Genomic DNA, 18,648 nt, shown 5'->3' with positions numbered 1-18,648 from the left:
GCAACTGGGTGCACCCAATTTCTGATTCAAGCTCAGGATCTCAATTCTTATCTTCAAGGCACTCCATGGCCTGTACCCAGTACACCTAAAAGACCATCTAGCACTCTGGGATTAAGATCACTCCTCTACCACAGTGAAATTTGTCATAGTAACAGTACCGCTGGTCTGTGCAAGAGACAGAACGTTCTTCAGGGGCTGTTCCAGGCAGATGGGAATGAACCCGCCCAGGAAGTGACCACCATAATCCTCACCACCTTCTGCTCCTTTTCTTTCATGTCACCTCCTCTCACCTGTATATCTAAAAGCACATATACCCAGACCTACACAAGACACTTTCCCCCAACAAGAGGATGAAAGAACAAAGAACACCTGACAGCTGTTGGTCACGCTGCTTAATGCGTCACTGGAAATCCTGCAGACTCCCCAATGCTAGAAGAGCTTTTGTAGAATAGAATAGATACATATATTAGCAGTGTCCCCATCAACACGGGATCTAATTCCCCTCTGCTCAAGAGTGGGAGGGCTGACAGACTCACTGGGCCCCTGGGCAAGGCGGGGGCCAGCTGCATGCCCTGGAAGGGGCAGTGATGGGGGCTAGCCTTCCCCAGGCATTCCTCTGACTTTCCACATGGGGCTCTGGCCGCTCCCACTGCTGGGTCTTGAGTGGTGCAGCTCAGAGGACTCATGTTCGATTTGTGGTCCCCGGATCCTTGTCAGCAGTACTACAGCCTAGATAGTTATTTCCTTCTTTTACCGTTGGGCATTTGGTTTTCCTTCCTAAGTACAGGGCCAATTCTCCAATTTGTCAAAGCTGTTGTGAATTCTATTCCTGTACACCACCACTCCTCCCAGGGGGACATGTGGCACCTAGAGGGAACAGCTGGCGGTTCCCTTTGGTGCCAGAGGGAGGAGACTTCATGTGTCCCCCTGCCTCCAGGTCTCAATTGGCCTGGGGGCAGGGGAGTGGCAGGGTGACCACAGGCCAGATCAATCTGGCCCATGGACACTGTCTTACCCACCCCTGATCTAACTGATGTAAATTTTCTCTAACCTGTTCCTTACCTATATTTATTTTCTTTCTTTCTTTTTTTTGGTATGTCTACGCCGCAAAGTTAATTCGAAATAACAGCCATTATTTCGAATTAACTTTAATAGCGTCTATACAGGCAAACCACTATTATGAATTTAATTCGAAATAGCAGAGCCCTTAATTCAAATTTGATAAACCTCATTCTACGAGGGGTAACGCCAAATTCGATATAGCTATTTGGAATGAAGTGCTATGTAGACACTTAATTTGAGATAGGGGGCCTCCAGCCCTTCCCAGGGAGCCCTGGTGGCTACTCTGGGCACAACCAGGAAAACTTACTCTCCTTTCCCCCAGCCCCGGAGCCATTAAAGGGGTAGACCCTGGCCACAGTGCCTGTGCCAACTCCAAGCCTGCCAGCCCAGAGCCAGCAGTGGCCACCGGGGCCCCTCACCCAGTGGCCCAAAAACATGAGCCAGCAAGCCACTGGCAGCCAGCCCTCCACCGCTCCCCAGGAACAGTCTGCCAGCTCCCAGGAGCCTGACAGGGGCTGGAGAAGGCGGGCGCCTTCCTGGTCCAGGGTGGAGATCATGGACCTTATTCAGGTTTGGGGGGGATGCCCCCAACGTCCATGATCTCCACACTAGATGGAGGAATGCGGCCGTCTAAGGCAGGATAGCTGCCAGCCTGGCCACCAAAGGCCACATGCGAACCCAGGAGCAGGTTTGCATGAAAATCAAGTTGGTCTGGTGAGACCCCCAACCCTGAGCCCTGAGCTTCCCCTCCCCCTTCTTCCTCTTGCTTCCCCCTTCCAGCTCCCTCCTCCCAGGTTTTCCCCTCCCCTCTCCAACCCTCTCACTTCCCCTCTCCCACCTCCTTTTCCCAGTCTCCCCAGAGGTTCATCCTCTCCCCCGTTTTGTTCAATAAACCCAGTTTCTATTTTTGAACATATGTGTCTTTTATTTGACATCAGGAAGGGGGGCTAGGGAGGGGTAAGTGGAAGGATGCGAGGGAGGAATGGGGCACGAGCCCCCGGTGGGGAGGACCGGGGAGACTCCTTGGGGTGGACGCTGTCCCTCAGGGCCTCCTGGATCCTGACAGTCTCCCGATGGACCCCTAGATGGCAGCCTGCAGCAAGTGAAGCTGGGCTGATGGCAACGACCCCACGAAACTCACTGGCATGCCCAGGGGCAGCTCTGGTTCCATGTGGCCGAGTGCTGTGGTATCCCGAGTTCAGGCACTCAGGGCACTCCAAGACAGGACTGCTTTGCTGTCCCTCATCGAGGTAGACAAGCAAGCGGGGAACCCTGAGACCTGTCTGTCCGGGGTGGGGGTCGGGTCCCTTTAAGCACAGAGCTCAGTTAGCCTCAGGCAGCAGCCCCACACACTAAGTCCTAACCTGATGCCCTGCCGGCACTGGTTCTGGCCAGCCTTAACTTCGGTTCAGGGTCCACTCAGTGTGGATGTGCTATTTCAAAATAGTTTTTGTGTCTAGATATGTTATTTTGAACTAGCTTAATTCAAATTAACTATTTTGAATTAAGTTAATTCGAAATAGCACTGTAGTGTAGACATACCCTTTCTGTGTTGAGTATCAAGTCACAAGTAACCTTTTTACTGAAGATAAAATAAGCATTCGCCCTCAGACTTCTTGATATGGTTAGTTATTAGGTCACAGCAGTAGAGTCCTTAGTGGGCCCAGTAGTTTACATACTTCGTGCTGCCACTCTGTGAATGGGTCTTGCAGTCCCATCCTTCTTTTTAACTGGAGGCCCACTGAGGTGGGCAGGAAGCTTATGTCCCTCCTGTAATAGGGGTGGTTGGTAGGGGAAACCAGGCCCACTTACCTCACCAGGCTCTGACACAAATTCCTAGGAGAGTCAGTTGTGCCTGGCTCCCAAAGGTGCCCTCCATTTGCCTTTCCTGAGTCTCTTCTGACTGCCTGCTTTTCTCCTGCAGCCTTCAGTCCAAAGTAAGGGAAAAAGAAAAGACAACCAAACCACCAGGCCCAGCCAGGCTCCATATACTGTCTTATTTCTTCCAATACTCTTGTCAGGAGCCTTCATGGTAGCTCAGTCTTCATCTCCTCTTCTGAGCTCAGTTGTTCCCTTTTCAACTCTTCCTCTAGTTGGAGCACAGTCTGCAGGGCTGGCCGGACAAGGCTCTCTGGGACCAACATTGTCCTTTAAGCCCTTCAGGCCATGTGTGGGATTTGTACACCCCATCACAGTCTCCTTCTCTGCTAGGTAGAAGACCAACTTTTCCTTCATCTTTCTTTTGCTCTCAATGTATTTTAAAAAAATTTAGTTACTTTTCTGTCCCTTGCTAGTTTTAGCTCATTTTGTTGCCTTTGTACACCCCATCACAGTCCCCTTCCCCAATAAGTGGAGGACCAACTCTTCCTTCATCTTTCTTTTGTTCAACCTGTGGAACTCCCTGCCAGAGGATGTTGTGAAGACCAGGACTTTAACAGGGTTCAAAAAAATACCTAGATACATTCATGGAGTTTAGGTCCATCAATTGCTGTAAGCTAGGATGGATAGGAATGGTGCCTCTGTTTGTCAGAGGCTGGAAATGGATGACAGGAGAGGAATCACTTGATGATTATCTGTTCTGTGAACTCCCTCTAGGGCATCTGGCTTTGACCACTGTTGGAAGACAGGATCTGATGCAGTCTGGCCAGTCTTATATTCTTACTGTACTTGCACAGACCTTCTGCCCACACACCCAGAAATCCAATACCTCCTATCTGTTCCAGGCAGGAACACGACTAGTGCAAGGAGCCAGCAAGACCAGTTTTACACAACAAAGGAGAGCTGCTGAGCAGGGCTGGATTAAGGGGGAAGGGGGGGCTAGCTGGGCAGCTGCCCGGGGCGCCAACCTATGGGGGGTGCTTGATGGCAACTGTAAGAGGCGCTGCATGGCTGGGTGCACTCGCCCCTTAGAGCTGCCATCAGGCGCCGCATTCTGGGGGCCGTGTGGCACCCCTTAGAGCTGCAATCAGGTACCGCACACCTGATGGCAGCTGTAAGGTGTGCAGAGCGCTGGGGGGGTGGGGCCGCACATGTGTCATGTGCCCGGGGGCAGAGCTGCGCATGCGTCACGCACCCACTGCCCGGGGCACAGGAATGGCTTGAGCCTGTCAAAAGCTCCTACTTGAGTGGGGGGAGCCAGGACAAGGCATTTAAAAAACATGTAGGGTGTCTTAAAGGGGGAGGAGGATGGGCCCCCAGGCAGTGGAGTTTAAAATAATGACAATGTAGGTCAGTGTCACAAGGAATAGGGTATTGTGGGTCAGCTGCTGAAGGACTGCCAGGGTCCACACAGGTCAGGCAGTATCTCCACTCATACTGTGCTGACCTCAGTCAGTTAGCCGTGGCTCCACGCTATTGGGGAGGTGGTTCTGCTGCGTCACGGGGACTTATTTGAGCATAAACATGTGCACAGATAGGTCAATGCAAGGTGACTTGCTTGAGCCTCACTTTGTAGAGTAGCCAGGGTCTCTGCAGATTAGGATCTGCACTGCCAGATATGACTGTGGGAGTCTAGGACTTCAATAGCATGGATCTTTTAAGTTAAACCAATGTGAATTAATAGACAAGGCTCACAAATCTCATTAGCAGTCACAAGGTGATGCCATTACAGCGCTCGGTTTCAGATATGCATATTATGTATTTTGTGCTATATTGATTGAACGGCTTTTCTTTTAACTGGCATTGTATGTCAATTCTATGTACTGCTATAGCACAATGTGTCTAGAGCCATGTGTATGCTTCTTCCAGTGTGTAACATTTATTGTCCAGAAACTTAATAAAGTTAGCTCAAACAATAATCTCGAAATATAGGTCACACTGATATAATCTTATCTGCAAATTACCTAATCACAGATTTTATGCATGGTAAAAGAAAACATCCTTAAAGAGCTACTGTAGCTTATGTTCTGTAGCTGCTCATATTATCTGTACATCTCCTCTTTTTTCCTCCTTTGTTCAGTTTTCATCTGCAAACACCAATGAGTTCAAATTGTGAATGCCTGTCACTTGTTTAAACTAAAGCCCTGGAAGAACTCATCTGTCTCTTTGGCAACATTTGTTCTCCTGATGCTAGTACAGTTGCAAAACTGTGTGCACAGAGAGTTAATTTTTTACCTCTGATGGTATGCTTGGCCTTGTGATTTTTCTAAGAGCAAGAAAGGGAAACTGACGAATGGGCTAAACATGGAGATCCATATGGGAGATGTGAGAGTAGCTATTTCTCCAGGAATTCTTTTCAGATGAAAGCTAAAACAAAGAGAAAACAAAAAAGATGTCTTCTGTGAGAAAATAATGTTAATAGCAATTTAGATAAAAGTTTGCATATATATATATATATTATACCATATATGCAATACAAAATGTGGGCCACAATTTGGATTTTTGAGTTAAAATAAAAAATCCCGAATTCTCATCTGTGTGGGAATATTAAAACATCTTCTGGTAGGACACGCTATATAAATAAAGAATGCCATTATTATCTGGAAAGTCTCACTCATTTTTCACTCCTGTTGAAGTTTATGGGAATTTGACCCAAGTTCATATATGAAAATCCAGATCAGAGGAGGTGGGTGGAGGCATGGAAGAAGTGGGAGGATAAAGTTACCTCTTCCACCTGTTATATCTGCCACCACTCCTTCCCATATCCACTGCAGGGATCCCTCTCTGGCTGTGTAAATACTATGGACATGGAGAAATGGGGATTGAGATGGCAAGAAGGATATAAAGACTGTCTTAATAAAAGCTTTATTTAAAAAAAAAAAAAGCAAATTGGCACTGATTATTGTAAAAATCTAAAATAATGCTCCCCAGTAAACTGAGCCAAAAACCGTTACTGGAGTTGATATACTTTTAGCTGGGCCTGTGCCTAGAAGAAGGTTATACCCACAAAAGCTCATGATTCCATATACATTTTTTGTTAGTCTCTAAGGTGCTGCTAGACTATTTGTTGTTTAAGTTTACCACCTAGTGGCCACATTTTGTTTTTAATAATAAGAGATCATAGATATTTCTTACAGGCCCAATCCACCGGACGACAGAGCCACAATCAGCCAAATGCAGCAAGGTATTTCAACTCATTTGCTAGCTTTAGAGCCAAATTCAACAATGACATAAACGGTGGTATAAATAGGTAGAAATATGGATAGTGGGGGAAAGTGCTGTAACTTGTATGGATTTGGGAGTCAGTGGCTGTGCAAAATGAGTGGAACCGATATGTCAAGGGAGGAGAAAAATAACTAAAAGGAATGAGACATCTAAGACATCTATTTCAGAATCTGGCTGTGAGCTTCAAGGCTCTTCTCATGCACCGCTGTTTTACATTAGGCATGTTTATGTGCTACACAGTTACTGGAGAAGAAGATGGTCTCTAAATGCAAAACATAGTCTCAGCCTTACACCCTGGTTCTAGGTCCTTCTCTTCAAGGCAGTGATCTTATCAATTCTTTACCTCAACTCACCACTAGACCTGTCACCTCAGGATCTGCTCCAATCACACTTTAGTAGTTGTGGTGCTGCTGCTTTTGGGGTAGTTAATGTTGCACGATGCCAGCGGCTGTCATCCCTGCTCATGGAAGCAGATCCGCTCAGATCCCCCTGTTTATTTGCTTCTTCTTTTCCCATGATTATGGTGCTCCATGATCCCCGCACTCCCCATGATACCTCCCACATAGACTGACCAGCTGCCCAATTTTTAAAGGGGCAGTCCCATATTTAAGCCTTCCTGCAGGTGTCCCCACTTTTTCTTAAAAATGAGCAAATTGTCCTATATTTTCTTTCTCTTCCTCCCATCAGTACCGGTGGGTCCTACTCAGTGTTTTCTCTAAGTTGTGAGGCTGTATCGCTTCACAGGTGATTAATCAGCCCTGCCGAATCAAAGGCTTAGGGCTCCATGCACAGAGCTGACTGACTGGGCGGGACTGATTAATCAGCTGTGAAGCTTAGAGGGCACAACTGGCTCTACTACTGGCCAGTATCCTTGCTCACTAGCCATCCAACCACCAGTGGTGAGTGAGGAGGCGAGGGGATGGGACGGGGTCCAGTGGCTGACGACGGAGTTGAGTGTGTGAGGCTCGTGGTCAGCTAAAGCTGCAGCATGTGTGGCTAGTTGTTCTTCCTACTTGTCCATCCATGGAGTCCCTTCTGCATGCCAACTCCTGGCCAGCAGGCTGCCCCGCCCTATTGCCAGCCAGCTCTGGCTGCTCGCTCCAGTGGCTGAGGAACATGGGCAGGTAGTGGCTAGTTACGTGCCACCTCTGCTGCCCACCCAATGGCCATTTACATGCTTCCCATCTCACTGTCCTCTCCCTGCTGTGCCTGTTCACTCCCCCCCCCCCCCCCGCCCGCATTGTTGTTGCTACATCTCCCTCCTGGTGAGGCACATCCCACTCCCGGCACTGTGCAGAAAACCAGCCACTGCCTGGTCAGATCATTCATCTTACCAATAGCCTGGCTTCCCTCACTGCCTCCGGCTGGTCTTGCACCCAGGGAAAGGTCAAGATCCTCTGGCCTAAGGCACTGCCCAGGAAGAGCCGAGACCTTCATGCGCCAAAGCCCTTCACACCGCCGGCATGAGGAAGCTTCTCTGCTCCCTGGATAAGCTCTGGAGTGGCAGGGAGGAAGCTGCTTCCAGCTTGTTTGTTCCTCATCCCTGCAGGTCCCCAAGCAGGGTGCTTAGCAGCCTCTTCACATGCCCTAAGTCCTGTCCCTAGGGAGTGCTGGGCTGCTTTGTCCCCTGGGCACTCTCCCCTGCTGAGCCCCCTCTCTGGCCAGGTTGGCTGATGCCCCTGCAGCCAGGTTTCCTGGATCCTGGTGCGCAAGGCATCCTTAAGGCTTAACCCCTTCCTGTCTGTGCTGTCACCAGGGACAGGAGGCAACTGGGGGCTGTGTCCGTGACCAGCAGCAGCTTGGAGGTGTCAGTTGCCTTTCTACATGGTGCTGGCAGGAAGGGACAAGCTGCTTCTAACCATAGGGGAGAGGGTGGGAGGGAAGAAATGACCACTGGAAAAACATGAGCCAGGGCATCCCCACTCTCTCTCCTCTTCAACTGGAAGCAGCTCCCCTCCCTTCCCTCCTGCACAGTGACGAAAGGCTGCTCTTTGCCATGTTCTGGTATGAACTCCAACAGAAATCTGGGGAGGGGACCTGTGACCCTGCATGCCTCCAAATGTTGTCCTGAGAAGGTGTACCAGGAGAGATGGATCTGTCCCAGGAGGCCTAGCCAGGCGTGAAGGGTAGAGAGCACTGGATAGGGAGGGTTGGGTCAGGTCTGTCAGTTACCCCCATCTCTGTGTGAGAGGAGTGTACAGGAATGTGTGCATGTCAACTTTCCTTGTGCAAACCCTGAAAATAAGAAAGTAAAAAGATTCTAGCTATGTGGTATTTCATTTTAACAGGGTCTCAGTCAACCTGAGGTTAATTTGAACATTTGTACTGCATGGTTCTGATTGATTGTCATTGAGCTCTCTTGAATATGAGTAATGTTACCAGGTGTTCCATACTCAGCTTAGGGAAATATGGTCACCCTACTCTGACAGCTATTCTTGCCTGTTGCTGTCTCTAATATGCAGAATCCATATGGATTGGGAGCAGGCCTGCTGAAGTGCTATACCCTTCTACCGGGCTACTGCTGCTCAGTGACTCCGGGATCCTCTTGTGGAAGCAGCATATTGTCCCAGTTTTCTATGTCACCATGGCATACTGAGTGCTGCTAACCCCAGATCTCTTATTACCATCTAACAACACTGAGACCACTTGCAGAAAGAATAACCAGTCTGCTCTACAGCCTTTGCTAAAAAGAAGCTAACTTTTAGCTCATGCAGTAGATGCACTGAGCTCCAGAGGTGTCAGGTTCAATTCCATCTGTAGACAAACGAGGTCTGTATGTGTCACAAAGACCGGGTTTTGCAAAACCCCATGGCTGTGTCTAGATTTTGCAGAAAAACTTGCCAGCTGTCTACACTGGCCGCTTGGATTTCTGGAAAAGCACTGTCGATCTCATATAAGATCGTCAGTGCTTTTCCGGAAATATTATGCTGCTCCTGTTTGGGCAAAAGTCTTTTTCCAAAAGACTTTTGCGCAAAAAGGCCAGTGTAAACAGCACAGTACTATTTTCCGCAAAAAAGCCCCGATTGTGAAAATGGCAATCAGGGCTTTTTTGTGGAAAACCGCGTCTAGATTGGCCATGGACGCTTTTCTGCAAAAAGTGCTGTTGTGGAAAAGCATCCTGCCAATCTAGACGTGCTTTTCCAAAAATACTTTTAACGGAAAACTTTTCCGTTAAAAGCATTTCCGGGAAATCATGCCAGTGTAGACATAGCCCATGATACCAGATCCAAACCAGAAAAATGGGTATGGTCCGTTTCCAGCAACAGCCAGACACACAAGCCCGCCTGTGACTCAGTGTGGTGGTGAGAGGAGGGGGTGTAATTACCAAGGGTGACACCACACTGGCATAAAATGGGGCTAGAAAACGCAGGGCCTTTTTGGACTACAACTCCCAGCAGGCACGGGGGCACGCTACGGTACTACACATCCCAGCCTGCCTCTTGGGAGCACAGGCCTCGCGCACGGGCGTCTGGGAGTTGTAGTCAACATCGGCCTTGCGGCGGTTAAGGGCGGTTTGCGGGGAGGCTTCTCTAGGCGGCTGCGCGAGCCTCTCGAGGAGGGCGGTGGCGGGGCGCGAGGGAAGGAGCGGGAGCGGCGCGGCGGCGCAGCGCCTGCGCAGTGAGGACGCGGAGATCTCTCGCGAGGAAGGACGCCATTATCGCAGCCGCTCGACAAACACCACGAGAATTCGTCACCACACACGGTAACCGCGGCTCCCCGCGGCCGGCTGGCTGGGGCCGGCCTCTCTGGGGCCTGAGGGCCGGGGCGCGGCACGGCTGCCCCGCTCCTCACCGCCTTGGCCTAGCAACCGGGCCGCGAGCGAGAGGCGCAGGGAGGGGCCCAGCCGGGGGGGGCTCTCCCCCAGCTGGGGGCGCTCTCCCCCCGCCCCTCCTGCCTGTGGGCTCTGGTGACTCTCCACTCCCCCCCCCTCGCCCCGGCGGACAGGCCCCCGCCCCGTGGGGCTGCACTGTGGTGGGGTCTCTGCGGGGGGGGCTTCCCCCCCCCCGTGTGGGGCTCTGGCGGGGGGTGTCTCTGCGTTCCCCCCCCGCCGCACTGTGGGGGAGGGGCTGTTCGCTGCCCAACCCAGTGCTGTCCCACTATAGTCCTAGGAGGGGTGGGGCTCAGACCCCCCCCCCAGTGGTTGCAGGGCTAGCGTTAAGGGGAGATTGCGCTACTTTATTCCTTCCCCCACGGGTAGCACTACCCGCGGGGGGGGGGCTGCCCCACCATAGTCCTCAGTCCCACTATGTCCATGGCTGCAAGGCTAGCATGGGGGGCACCCTACATTTATTCTCCCATGGGTATCACAATCTTGAGGGAGCCGCTCTGTGGTTGCGATACTCTTATCAAAAGGGCTGGTGAGGCAGATGTAATTCCTTTCCCCTCCACCCCAGCATAGCACATACACTACATGGTGAGTTTTTTGGGAAGGGACACTTTTTTTTTCCTCCAGGGGCACCTTCTACGCTCAAAATGGATTGTAAATAAAAATTGAGAGGCTGTTCGCCCCCCTTTTCTTCGCCCCAAGTGTCACTTGTGTACTTTTGTAAATGGAAAGAGGTTGGGGCTTAGACGTACTGACAGCTGATTGCACAAATGATATAGTGGATCTTAGAGGGGGTAGCTGTATTAGTTTGTAACTTGAAAAGCAAGTTGTCCTGTGGTATGTTAGAGACTAACAAAACCATATAGGCTCATGAGCTCTTGTGGGAAAAGCGGCGAGGAGTCCTGTGGCACCTTATAGACTAACTGAAGTGTTGGAGCATAAGCTTTGTGGGCAAAGACCCACTTCGTCAGATGCATGTCTTGTGGGAAAGGCTCACTTCATCAGATGAGTTGGAGTGGAAATAACAGAAACAGATACATAACGAAGTACATGCCAATTTTTTTCATGCCATTATTTGCAAGTGCAATTCTTTTGAATTGATACTTTCTGAACCAGTGTGCACTTAGCCATCAGATGTTTTGTCCTCTTGTCTTTGGAATATTAACATGTTTTTAAAGATTTTTTTCCCTCCTTATATGGTGAACAGTACTAAACTTATAACCAAATTTTACTAGGGGGCTTTATAATTTATATAGTCATTTATTTTTAGTATTCCCAAGAGAAGAATTTTGTTCTTTTAAAAGAAGCACCTATTTAAATGGGCATTTGGAAACTGAAAAAAAAACAACCCTTCGTTTTCTGAAAAAGTTTTGCCTGCTATTTTTACTGATAATTCCTAGTAATACAAGGGAAAGCTTGAGCATTTTGTTTGCTACTTCTCCAGTTAACTTTGTTTAACCTTCCTTTCTGTATAGTTAGTTTCAGTTTAAATACAGTTTCTTTTTTGTAGTTTTTATAGAGAAACACTTTAAATGTGTCTGTAAAACCATCAAAATGTGCAGGGGAAGAATGGTACTTGAAACTATTTTTAAGTCTTGAACACTGCAACTTGAGTTTCCCTTTATTTTCTTTGAATAAAACATTAATTCATTTAAATAGATGTTAAATGAATGTTGTATAAAATCTATCAATAGTTCTAATTGATCATGAAACCCTGTAGTCAACTTCAGTAAGTACATCACTCTGTATTTTAACTTACTAATTCTATTTGCAATAATACATTCAATGATGTCAGATAGGAAAAACTCGATAAATTGTTAGAGCACTTAAAACATTGAATTTAGTTTTCATAGATGTAAACATCCTCTCTTTCAGAAAGTCTTTTGCACATTTTGTGTTTTGATTTGTCCCAAAATCTTATTTATGGTAACTTGTAGGTTAACATCTTTGAGATCCTGTCACATTTAATTCATCAAGTGGCACCAGCCAGGCCTAAAATTGTAAGGCTCTTGAAGAGATTAGTTATGTTAATGCCTAATAGTATCACGCTATTCCACTGGACATTCTGCTGTCTGATATTATATATGATTAGGATTCAACTAGTGTAATTTCTTCTAAACAATTTGTTTGAAATAGTCCAGTACTTAGGTTCCCTGGACAAAAATAAGACTTTTCTGTGGCACAAAAGATGTTTTTACTGATTTCCACTAATTAGCTAAGGAAAGATTAAATGTATAAGAAGAGTATTCAAGGTTGTCCTGATTAAGATCATGATTCTACAATGAGTGCTGTGTAGCTTCAGTCTACATTAACCAAATTGCAATGATTTACATAGGCAAGTTGTAGGTTTTTTCTACCCGTTTTATGGTCACATGAAAACAAATGAGATGAATTCACAGAACGAGTGTATTCTCATCTCTTTATTACAACTTCCAGACTCTAATATTTTTTACCGAGATATTGTTTAAGTTGGAATTTTGGTGGTTCACATAAGAAATGTATAGAAGGATACTTCCCAGATTAAAGACAACCATTTGTTTTTAATATTGGGTGGAGATGGGAATTTGTCTGCACACACAGAAGCACACACAAAAGTAACACTACAAAAACATTCTGCAAGTTTTTGGAATATAGTGAATCTACCAGGCCAACCAATGCAGTATTGTCACAGGAATATATAGAAACCTACCAGCCAAATATTTTTTTGTTGTTTAAAGCAGTTACACTGTACATACTAAACTCACTTCTAATAAAATCTTTTTCTCATGGGTATAATTACTCTTGGCCTAATTCGAAATAGCTTATTTTGGCGTTGTTTACACCTCAGGAAGTCAGAGTTAGTTAAAGCACTCTTCCTCCGACTTCCCTCACTCCTTGTAAAATGAGGGTTACAGGAGCCATAGTAAGAAGTCCTCCAACTCACCATTATTTCAAAATAATGGCTTGTAGTGTAGATGTGCACTAACCTTACTCCGAGATAACGCTACTGTGTAGACATAGCTTCAGTGCCCTCTATCATTATAGATTGTTCTTCAGTTTAATTGTTGAATTATATATGTACTCAGCAAGAATTTGAACAATATTAGTATTCTCCCTCTGTCTTAAAGCTCAGTGTCATAGTTACCTCAGTTTTCTACAGTTGATGCCCAGATACACAATTAAACAACTTCCTTTTTACAGAAATCTATCATGTTAGTTTGCAGGAAGTAAATATCTTAAAACAGTTATTTTTGAGAATAAGGAAGGTCCCCCAATGGATGGAAGTAAACAATTGACTTGTTTAACAGTGTATTATACAGGTTCATTGCCATACTTTTTCAAAATTAGCCTGATTGGAAGCTTGTGTTAGAATACTTATTTTTTCTCAAGTAGCATGTCAGAAGACAATTTTAATATAGAAATTTAATAATATGCACTAGAAAGAGAATATAAAGTCATATTATTCTTTCTTGTTATGAAGCATTCTGCTTGAGATTAATCTTATAAGAATAAAACACATTACACACATATTTCTCTCACCTGTTGTCCAGATGTACTTCTCCAAATCTGAAGAGTCTACAGATTTGTGAGTTAAATAAGGAAACTCAAACCAGTATTTCTTACTAATATAAGTAATAGTGTCTGTCCTCACAGTAAGTGTGTGGTCTTTGCCTGACATGAACAATATTTCTCTAGGCAGTAACCTCCATGACACCATAACAAAACAGCTTTATGAGACAGAGAAAGGAAAATTTAGCATGTAAGTTGAACATTTGCAACACTGGCAGTTAAAAGCCTGAATTAAATGTTACATCTTGCAAAGCTTCCTGAATGAAGCCAGAGTCATGCATACATCTTATTTCTGGATGGTGGCTAAGGTCTTTCACTCCCTGCTGCTCCCTTCAGTATTAACCTTATAAAACAACTGGACATATATAGTTGGTCCAGTGGGTCAGAAGGATGCTGACCTTTGAAGTAGCTGTGACATACGCTCTGTACGTAGGACTTTGAGAGTGAGAATTATTGCTTCTAATTTTACTTGGAAGGTAACTGGAAGTTACTGCTGAATTTGCTTTGCCACAGCTGTTTTCTGTGCTAGCTAAAATTTCCAGTGGTCTTCATAGTTAGCTCAGGAAGGTATTATCAAAGTTCTTCATCCTAGAAGAAACACATTCATGCATGTAACCTTGGTGACATTCATATCTGCAAGGAAAATGCTTAAGATCTTCCAAAGATTAATAAAAGCGTTTCTGGCCATTGTTGCAAGTTGGGAGTGAAAGAAGAGAGCTGAATTTAGTAAGACCTATAAACAGAGATGGAAAGGTAGAGAACAGAACTTTCTTTGAATGGTTTTTGTTAACTGCTTTAAGATGTTCACTAGTGATAATGAGCAGAACTGGTCATTTTAATAAAAATATTTTTGTAGAATGCTTCAATTTTTTATATGTTTTCAGTTTTTTTATGAAAAACTGAAAGCTATTTTTGGAGGGGGAGTTTTTTAAAAAAAGAAACCACAAAAATTTAATTTGCAATTTTAATTAAATTTTTCCATTACATTTCCTTTAAAATGTTTAAAATGCCTTTTTAAAAACCAGAACTTAAAATGTTTGCTTTGCAACAGATATTTTCTTTTCAACAGGTTTAAATAAAAATCCGTTTTCCAGGTACTAATAAGCAATATTTATTGATCTGTGAACCAAGTTAGAATTTTCTCCCACAATATTTGTAACTCAGATGGTGTTAACTTTAGATTTCTAAGGCCAAAGAGTGAGTTCAGAATTTCATTCATCTACCCTCTTCTCTGTGGAAATGGCGTAAGCTGTCTACCATGACTCTATCCTTCCCTTCCTCTGAATATCTCCATATTATAGAAAGGTGTGAAAAATCTGGGTGGTTTCTTGTAATATGGCTGTATTGGAATAGAGCTGTGTGAGGTAAGATCTGATGAAGAGGTCCATAAGATTTCCATATCATTGCCCATGTTTGTAGCATTTTACACTGAGTAAAACCCTGATCTCTCCCACCTCCACCCCCTTTGTGGGTTTTCATAAAATAAGGTGATTAAACCTTTATAATTAAGTAATTGCATTAATACAAACCAAACAAAAATACTGTGTGTAGTTTTCTATTTGACTCAACCCATTACTGTGTTTAAGCTGTATATTGTACCTGCTAAAATATAGAGATTTTGTGTCAAAATCCCTACTTTTTTATATTGAAACTGGAGAACATATGTAGTGGAAATCTGAATTACATCTGAAGATAATGAAGAATGTGGCATTTTCTAAAACATGTTCATAAACACTACTACAAATACATTCTAATCTAGTACAAAATAAAATGTTTTAATACAATAATAGGAATGTTTTGGTCAAAATATCTAAAACAAGTAAGGGCAACAAACATATGTCATAAAATGCCCAAAGTGATATATAGGTTGTGTATTGTCTGTTTAGCAATAGGGACAAAGCATTGGTGTAGAAAATAGGATTTTAAAACAAGCCCACATTTGTTGCCTAAGTCCTACTGTCCTTGGATGCTGAGAGCAGATTTAGCTTCTCCAGATCAGCAGGTTCTGATATCTGTTTAATTCCCTGCTAACAACTACTACCTCTCTCTTGAAAAAGTCTCAGTGCTGCCAGAGGTTTGTTTGTTTTTTCCCCGTGCTTGATGGCTCATAAGTAAGGCTAAGCAACTGTCATGGAGGTCACAAAAGTCACAGATTCTGTGCATCCATTGTCAGTTTACTAGAACAACCAGTAGTTCGAAGTTGATATGAAAGAGGAACTGGGGGAAGCACGCAAACAAGGTACAGGGACAATGAATTTGTGAGAAGCCTGGTTTCAACAAACCTACCCTTGCTGGAAAGGATGCTGTCCCTGGTATCTGCTTGCAATCACCTGCTTATCTTTCATACATAGAACGCACATACACTTCCACTGGAAGGAAGATTGAACTTTCTCTTTTCCCATGCCATTTTGACAGCTGTGTATTCACCCTCTCCTGGCTGTATTGTGGGGTTGGGAAAGGTCTTTACTATTTCTCTCTTCCTCAGTGTGTTAAGTGGTGGTGAAACTCATCAGCCTGGTTAATTTCACTCTGCTACCACATAACTTAGGTTGCTTTAAGAAATGGTATTGGTTATTCAGTAGGAGGCAGTCTTCTTCTGAATTTATACCAAGCCTATGGCCCAGCACAATGTTATGTACAAAAATGGAGTTTTTTGAGGTATCCGCTTTGCAGTGAGGTATAAAGTAAAGGTTGTAATCACTTGTCATTAAAGGTCACATGATGCTTTATAGAAGAGTAAGACAGTCTGGGTATTCTGGCCAAGTTATCTCTGAGAACTATTTTCTCACTTAATTCATTCTGAAAGTTTATTCTTGTCAGAGCTTTTGCAGTACTTCTAATTCATAGTGCTCAAATTATAATCCCCATTTTACAGATGGGGAAACTGAGGCACATATATGGGAAGTGACTTGTGCAGTGTCACTTAGCAGTCCAGTGGCAGAGCCAGGAACTCTGATCTGGACTTGTACTCAGGTTTCCTTTACCCATAAGACAACTCTGCTTTCCACCTGGTTAAATCTTCCAGCATAGTATTGATGAACAGCTGTTACATTCCACCCTGCTTATGGCTGGTTTTCATTGGTAGGTAAAAGGTCCATTAGTATTCCTAACTACCTCATATAGCTGTTGAGTTTTGAAGCTTAATATTTTTAAACTGCTTTAAGATCCACTAAGTTATCAGAAATACAAAATATTTTAAAAAATAACCTAAATATTTGAACTTGCCACTGTTTTTATTGTATAATTTGTTTATATACATTGTGTCAATCAAACTAGGTTAAACAGAGTTTCAATAGGTATATCTTCTCATTTATCTAAAATGGTAGTGTGGCAGGCAAGTCCTCTTTGTCATATATTCTGGTTTACAATAATTAGGCACAATAACAATGCAGAGTTTGGACTTAACTATATTAATTTTCCATCACTTTTTAACTCTTGTTTCCAGTTATTACCTCAGCCAAAAAGAATGATGGGTTTGTTTGTTTTTTAAATTACAGTTGGATCATTTTGTCAGGAATGTATGAGACCAGACTTTTCATGAAAGCAGTCCAAAATAGTATTTGAATTATTTCATGTATTTATGGTAATAAGTGAGACACTGTCTCTTTTGATTCCCTTCTGCCCTGAGACCTCTTATGATCACTGAGTTTGTTGTATGTGTTAAAATGAGGATATTCCTTCCTTGAACATAAACTTTGATTTTCATAGAGTTAAAATAAAACACACAAGTGGGGGGAAAAAAAGTTACCTGCATGTGATTTGGCACTTCCCTGCATTCATTAAACATGGGTTTAAAAATACAGAAGAACTTAAACTTCAAAGCAAATACTTTAGATTGGTATAGATATATACAAGCTGCCTAGAGTAGCTTATGAACATGAGTGCCAACCTTAAGACAAACCATCAAGCAACAGGGCACAAATCTGCTATGAGTTGTGAATTTTAGACTTTACAAATCAAATAACAAATGTGAACTCATGAAACACTGAAACAGTCTTAATGTAGAGCCACAGACAGTTTCTTTGGGCACTTTGTTACATTTTGCCACTCAGACGTGCCTGCTTTTGTGATAGATGGTTCCTCATACCAAAAATCAAAACAATTACTTCCACTTCCAAAGGACCAGTCACTTATCCAAGTCAGTTGTCCCTCAGCTTTCAAACCAATGACAATGTTTGTAGCTAATCCAGTAATACTAATGAAAGATTTATTCATTAAGAAAAAGTAAGCTAATTTACTAGGGATGTAATTGAATAGTTGTATAGCCCCTCATCTTGTACATTTCAAAAGCAGAAGCCCTATAGGGAGTGCGGGACCAGTGGGGGACTCCCGCTGGCCCTGCTCCCCCTGCCGGGCTTCTGCTTTTGAAATGTACAAGAGCCCTGCCTGAGCTCTTGTACATTTCAAAAGCAGAATCACAGTAGAAGCAGCGCAAGTGGAAACTGCTTTAGTACTCACTCCGGCCGTTTCCCACTGTGCCTCTACCTCTCCTGATCCCCGTGAAGACAGGTGTGGGGGAAATCGGCTTTCATTTATCTTCTCATTTATCTATCCCCCGAGCACCGGCTCCAGCTCCTCCCCCTTGCTGATAGAGGCAGCAAGAAAGGGGGAAGTGACTAGTCTCATCACTAGTTGACTATTCAATAAGCTTATGCTTTTGTGTTCTTACCATAGTTTACAGTGCAAGTAAACGCAGTGTAAAATAGACTTTCTATTTAAAATACTTTCAAGGTTCTACTGTCTAGTTTCATCATATTGGTGTATGCAGTCCATAGGAGATTTGGTAGTTCATGTATTTACAATGCATTTGACCTTATGCACTATTAAAAAGGTGGCTTTTATTCTGTTTTTCTTATTAATTAAAATATTATAATATGTTGATATAATGTGTTTTGTTAGGGAATTATTCACTAGTGTTAAAGAAGACTCAGTTCTGACTGCCAAATGCAGTGACTCTGGCCTAGAAATGGACATAGACTTTAGGTTATAATGGTTTTGAATGTCACAGAGGTGAAAGCCTGCAAAGAGCACTGCTGGGCCCTGATCCAGTAAATATGTATGCATCTGCTTAACTTAACACATGGTGAGTAGTTCCATTGGACTACTCA

At 44.2% G+C, this 18,648-nt stretch overlaps 2 protein-coding genes across 4 annotated transcripts in view; one reads left to right on the top strand and one right to left on the bottom strand.

The window, feature by feature from the left end:
• The window catches only part of KLHDC4 (kelch domain containing 4), a 316,137-nt gene that overhangs the window by 238,903 nt on the left and 58,586 nt on the right, over positions 1 to 18,648 (bottom strand). The window lies entirely within an intron of this gene.
• BANP (BTG3 associated nuclear protein) overlaps positions 9,705 to 18,648 on the top strand; it is a 280,256-nt gene continuing 271,312 nt past the window's right edge. The window contains exon 1 of one of the 3 annotated variants that reach the window (XR_012906631.1): positions 9,705 to 9,868. The gene's annotated coding sequence lies outside the window, so the exon portion shown is untranslated. The remainder of the gene's footprint in view (positions 9,869 to 18,648) is intronic. The other 2 variants (XM_075939922.1, XM_075939923.1) reach the window with 2 other exon arrangements.

Source organism: Pelodiscus sinensis, chromosome 12, assembly GCF_049634645.1.
Source record: "Pelodiscus sinensis isolate JC-2024 chromosome 12, ASM4963464v1, whole genome shotgun sequence".
Classification (NCBI taxonomy): Eukaryota; Metazoa; Chordata; order Testudines; family Trionychidae; genus Pelodiscus; species Pelodiscus sinensis.
Note: the sequence above shows the minus strand (reverse complement) of the source record. Positions and strands in the feature narration are given on the sequence as shown.